Source organism: Onychostoma macrolepis, chromosome 21, assembly GCF_012432095.1.
Source record: "Onychostoma macrolepis isolate SWU-2019 chromosome 21, ASM1243209v1, whole genome shotgun sequence".
In the NCBI taxonomy this organism is placed as follows: Eukaryota; Metazoa; Chordata; class Actinopteri; order Cypriniformes; family Cyprinidae; genus Onychostoma; species Onychostoma macrolepis.
In genome coordinates this window covers 1505525-1511414 of record NC_081175.1, presented here as the reverse complement: position 1 = coordinate 1511414, position 5890 = coordinate 1505525, and the positions used below count along the sequence as shown (strand labels likewise).

General features: G+C 37.6%; 1 long non-coding RNA gene across 1 annotated transcript; it reads right to left on the bottom strand.

Moving 5' to 3' along the window:
- Positions 1-4450: 4450 nt before the first annotated feature.
- On the bottom strand, positions 4451-5528 carry LOC131528935 (uncharacterized). Its single transcript, XR_009267955.1, has 3 exons — positions 5457-5528; positions 5302-5380; positions 4451-5238 (listed from the first exon to the last, which is right to left on the bottom strand). It is a non-coding gene; the product is annotated as an uncharacterized LOC131528935 (long non-coding RNA).
- Between the last annotated feature and the right edge of the window lie 362 nt (positions 5529-5890).

Genomic DNA, 5890 nt, shown 5'->3' with positions numbered 1-5890 from the left:
TAGAAGAAGCTCCAGCCATCCGATTGCTTATGCACCTCACTGCAGCAGAATTAGATGAGTGTGAGTAAATGTAAATTTGTTCCTGGGGAAAGGGTTTTGTACATCTGGAAATGTGTACAACTGTCATGAATCCTGTCCGTGGTCTTCCGTCTGCTCGCCACCAGAGGTCTCCTTCCGATTACATTGACTCTCACACTACACAAACTGTTACATGTCACCCTGGACTACATTTCCCATGCTCCATTGCACTGATTGCAGTCTCATCTGCAGGCAGTCACACACACTTTAAATACAAGGCCCTAACCACTATTCAGGGCCGAGTATTGTTTAGCGCTTATTGCTCTCCTAGTGATAGCTACATTACGGAGCCAGTCTAGTTTCTCCAGTCTTAGTTCCCAGTCATATCTAGTCTTGTTCATTGCCTGATTTCCTGTGTTTAGATCCTGGCCTGTGTATCTCGATTCTGTTTGTTCTCTGCCTACTCTGGATTTTGCTTGTTCTGGATTACCCTGTTTGGGTACTTTATTCTTCTCGCCTGGACTCTAGCCTGTTTTGGATTATCCCTTTGCTTTTCCCTCTGGATAACGTTCGCTGATGTGTTGACCCACGCCTATGTTAAGAATACTCTTTTGTCTAGCCCTGTTCAACCTTGTTTGCCAGAGTCGATCTTTGCCTGTTTTGACCACGTCTCTCTTCAAATAAAGCTTTGCAAATGGATCTGCACGTCTCGCTACTCTGTCACTCTGTAACAACAACTATAACCAAATTGCTGAGTGGATTCTTATATACCTTCATATTCAAATGTATATCAAATATTAAGCATTTTTCCACGTTGTTAGATTATTAAAATAAAAAATAGGTCATTTTGATATTTAAAGTCCTTAAAATGCACCAAATGTTGATCACTTGAAACATTCACTGAAGAATGCATTCTTTTAAATAATAGACAGATTACACTCTATTAGTCATAAATCCTCTCAAAAACATGTCCTGGGTCATAAATCTCAACAAAATCAAAATAAAGTAATATTTTACGATAAAGAAAAATAAATGTGTAAAATGATATGTAAATATATTATATATATGCAATACATTACATATCATATACTGTATATGCATTTATGCCACAGGGCTGTTAAATGTTTGCATGCTGTTAGACTTACAAATGACTGCACCAAATGATTTCAGTCATTTCAAGGATCCTTGCAGCCTACACCAGCAATAAAAATCCAGGTTCTCAGTGGACACTTACTAAACAGCACTGTAAAAGGAGCTCTAGGTGGTTTCATTTATATTTAAATAAAGCGACATAAATAATTTATCAGGCTTTTGTTTACTCGCTGTATAGGATCCTGTCATCAGGATTACAGTAAAAGCTTGTGTTGACTATTTTACATTATTATCACTCAAAATACTACTGGAAGTTAGCTGCATACTCAATTTTCAATGTATTTTTATTTTTGGGAGATTATCAAACAAACAAAACAAAAACAAAAAATAGGAAGACAGCATATGCTGATTGGGTATGTTTTGAAGCATGGCAGCTGGTTTGAGCTGGTTTAAGCTGGTCCATAGTTGGTCCTGAGCTGGTTTAAGTTGGTCATGTGCTGGTCCTAAGCAACTAGCTCCTGCTCAGGACCAGCTTAAACCAGCTCAAACAAGCTGCCATGCTTCAGAACATACCTAACCAGCAAACTGTCAGACTATTGTCCTGTCTTTTGTTTTGTTCCCCATGTGCTTTTCTTGCCCTAGGTTCTCCCTCTATGTCCTTATTTGGCTAGTTTCCTGTTTCCTGTTCTTGTTTAGTTTATTAGTCCCCAGCCGTGTGTCGTTAATTATCTAGTTTACTCCTCGTTTAGTTCTAGTACTTAAGCCCTGTGTTTCCCTGTCTTTGATTTTCATTCTGTGTCTCCTATGTGCTCTGTGTTAGGATTAATAAAGCCTGTGTGATTGGAAGAATTCCTTGTCTCCTCGTTCCCTGCTCCAGAGAAACGTGACACATATGCTTTTATTTTTCAACAGGGATTTGTAATATTTTATATGTTCTGTTTTAATTTTGCATGTAAAAATAGCTGAAATCACAACACAGACATTATTTAACTTATGTGTATGGTGATTTTTATCAGATGATGTCTTGTTTATAAATCCAGATTTTAGCAGTGCAAAGCTACAGATTGGAAGTGACTGCATGTAGTCTTAATGGGTCGCGTTGTCTGACAACAGAAACATAATATGTAAATAAGAACAGTTTTTATTGGGAATTTTTTTAATTTAAGTGACTTTTTAGTGACTTTTTAAGCAAGACTTATCTCATTTTCATTGATGGCATTTGAAAACACTGCATTAAACGGCACAGAAACCTCTCAACGCTGTTCCATGAAGGACTTTTTCAAAAACCCGACAAATGTCTTAAAATATAAAACATCTGAGGGGTTGTATCTGTGGTTTAAGTGGAATAATTGACTCTAGGCTGCTGAATTATTGAAAAATAATGCTTCATGTCGTGGCCACATTACCACCAGTGGTCTGGTCAATTATTCCTTACTGTATTCGTTCAACAGTTTATAAAAAATTCTATACATTCAAGCCTCTAAAAATCTTTTTGAAATACTGTTTTGCAGGAATTACAGAGGCATAAACCATTCTTATTCATTAATCTCAAAGAAAACCATATGTACATAATAAATGTTATGATTCATTTGCCAGATGTCTACTTGAAAGGGACCATTGAGTCCAGGGAACGGTAATCCTTTATGAAAATGTTCAAGGCACACTTTCATGAAAATTTGTCTTTTACCAAGACATTTTGTTGATTTATTGATGTGGTAGCTGCTCAGAACTGGAACACATTAATATGCATGCTTGCTTAAACATAGTAGGGCGAGCTATCCATGCCCTCGTCAGCATCTCGTTAGGTTCCAGAGAATGTCGTTCAGAACCATGGACAGCTGCCAGATATTACATAACTCACGGAAATGAGCCACACCTGAAACCATTTGGCTGTCATTACCAGCGAGAATTACAGAAGTGCTAGAGTCCCACCCAGCGTTTGAATAATGTCTACTTCCCTAGTAGTAAACTAAAAGCAGCATGTCAAATCAGCAACTTCAAAACGTAAAAAATATCTGTGAACTACTAGTTCTGGTGAGAAATGTACATCCAAATGAGCATCTAAATATCTTATGAAGCAACTCAAGTCATCACAAAAATATGTTTTCAGAACGTTTGGCTAATGTTGGTTCAGTGGTAAAACAAAGTTCTAAATGTTCTCTAAACATTGAAAATGTCAATCTTTAAAAAAAGAAAAAAGAAAAGAAAATGATTTAATGTTTGGTAACACTTTTTTTTTAAAGGACCAATTCTCACTATTAACCAGTTGCTACGGAGTGTCCATATTACTAGGATGTTACGTATTCTCCATGAGCATATTTCAGATCCCTTAATCCTACCCCTATTAATAAAGCAGCAAATAAATAACTATTAATAAGCAGCAAATTAGGAGTTTATTGTGTCAAAAGTTGTAGTTAATAGACACTAGTGATATCTGGGCCTTAAAATAAAGTGTAACCTAATGTTTTCCTTGGTTATGCAAATGTTAGCAAAAACATTAAGATAAATATTTAATTTTATCATCTTGCATACAATAGGGGAATGTTCTCTGAATGTTCATAACAAGCAGTATCCACATTTAAAAAATGTTAGACAAACATATAATAATTAAGGTTTTTTTTTTTTTTTGCTAATGTTTTGAGAATAACCAGATAACATTCTGTTATTGTTACTGGATGAGCGTTTGTTCATAACTTTTAGGGAAACTTGCCAGAATGTCATCCAAATTTCTGAAAACATACTGCAGATTTGAACCACACTATCAAATGGAGTATACAGTACTTTGAAAGGCTGTGCGTTTGACTTTAAAAAAAAAAAAAAAGAAAAAAAAAGTATACTTTGGCCTTTAGCTGGGAACATGGCAGATGTAGTAGTTCATAATACAAATGTGACCGAACGGTTACAGACCAGGCGGGAGTCAGCCTAACCTAAAGAATGATTCTTGATATAATTTTTGGTTGTTGACTACGCCACTTAGGGACTTGCACCCTAAGAATATATTACAAGCCACCGGCTTTTATCTACTCAGAGCACACAGGTTCGTTATCAGCAAGTAACTGGGCAGAGTCATGGGTTCTACAAAAGGATATTTTATTATAACAAGCCTCAGTCACACTCTAAAAACCACCCTCAATGGAGCATTAGACAAACACTAATTCAACATACCTACAATAAATTACAAAGAAATGAGTTGAAAGGCTGAGATGTCAATACCAGCAACGGTAAATTACAACAGAGATCAACACATTCATCAACGTGACCATACAGGGCTGGAGGACATCTACGTTGGGCACCCCCGGCTGGGAGTGGCCTATAAGAAAAGCAAAAAGTAAAAGCTCACTTCATACTCACACCTCACCACACCACACAAGTGAAAGTAAAGCACTCAAGTGCACAGGAGACCCCACTACCACAGCCCCAGGACACCCTCGTAAGTGGCCCTCAGCTCCTGTATGGAAATACAAGAAAATAATGAATACAAATATACAATAAACAATTTTACACCACTAGCGGTGTAGACTAATACAAAACAATAAATGGGTTCAGAATGGAACAGTTAGCTGGACTTACACAGCCCGAAAATCCAGCGTCCCCAATAATGTCATGAAAATCACATAAAGAAATAAATCACAATAATGGACATACGAACACAGGAGAATAACTCCTTTTAGTCTTTAACAAAAACCAAAAGAATAACTCAACTTAAGTCACAAACACATACAACAACGACCAGACAAAATATCTTAAAGACAAGAGAAAAAAAAAAGAAAACTACACATCAATTCACCATTTCACCTTTCAGACAGACAACAAACCAGATTAACTGGAAACAAAAGAAAAGAAAATCAAAAATCCAAGCGAGACAACAGCGCTGGCCGGGCCGCTCACCCTACTGCCACATATTGCAGCATGTCATGCCCAACCTATCCAACACGAAGATACCAAGGGTCAGAATATAGTAAAATAAATGCTAATGGAATAAATGTTCAATACATACCGACGATGACGATTCTGTTTACCTCGGTGAACTATAACTGGTGCACGGACGCCGCGAAGATGATAATTCTGTTCACTTAGGTGAACTGCAGCTGCTGCACGGACGCCACTAACAACCCGCGCCACAAAACGCTGCAATGATACACATTATAAACGCACGCACACCAACATTAAGCCCACGTGAACGCCACTCACCTGAATAAACAGCCAGCCAACTCCCTCCTATCGGCTCCTGTATCAAAAGGTCCCACTGATTTGCTTGCTAACTCCCAGTCTATACCAGCACCAACAGAGAATATTTAGTAGTCATATCCTAGGAAAATAAATCACCCATAAACGCTTACAAATACCTTTTTCCTGCAGCACGTAGAGCCGGAATGACAACACAATAGAGCGGATGTTACAACCGATTACATCACAACACAGCCTATTTAAATACGCTTTTCCTAATTGGACATAACCAATGAGTGACGTCTACGTCACCCACTCACTACACAAATATGCATACTTATACAGCATGATTTTTTAAATGGTTGGGAAATAAGTTCATCAAATGCAGTACATAATTTGAACGTAAACAAATTTGGATGCTGCTCCAGTCAAGTGAGTGACCAACATTGTGCAACCATAATAGCGTTCCCCACCTGCTGCAATTCAAAGATTGTGCTCATGCAACCCAGCACGCATCCTACAAGTCCACTGTCATTCGTTTAAAAGGACATCACAAAACGTCACAAAGATTCAGAAGCACTTGCAGCAATTCATGTGATAATTTATACATTGA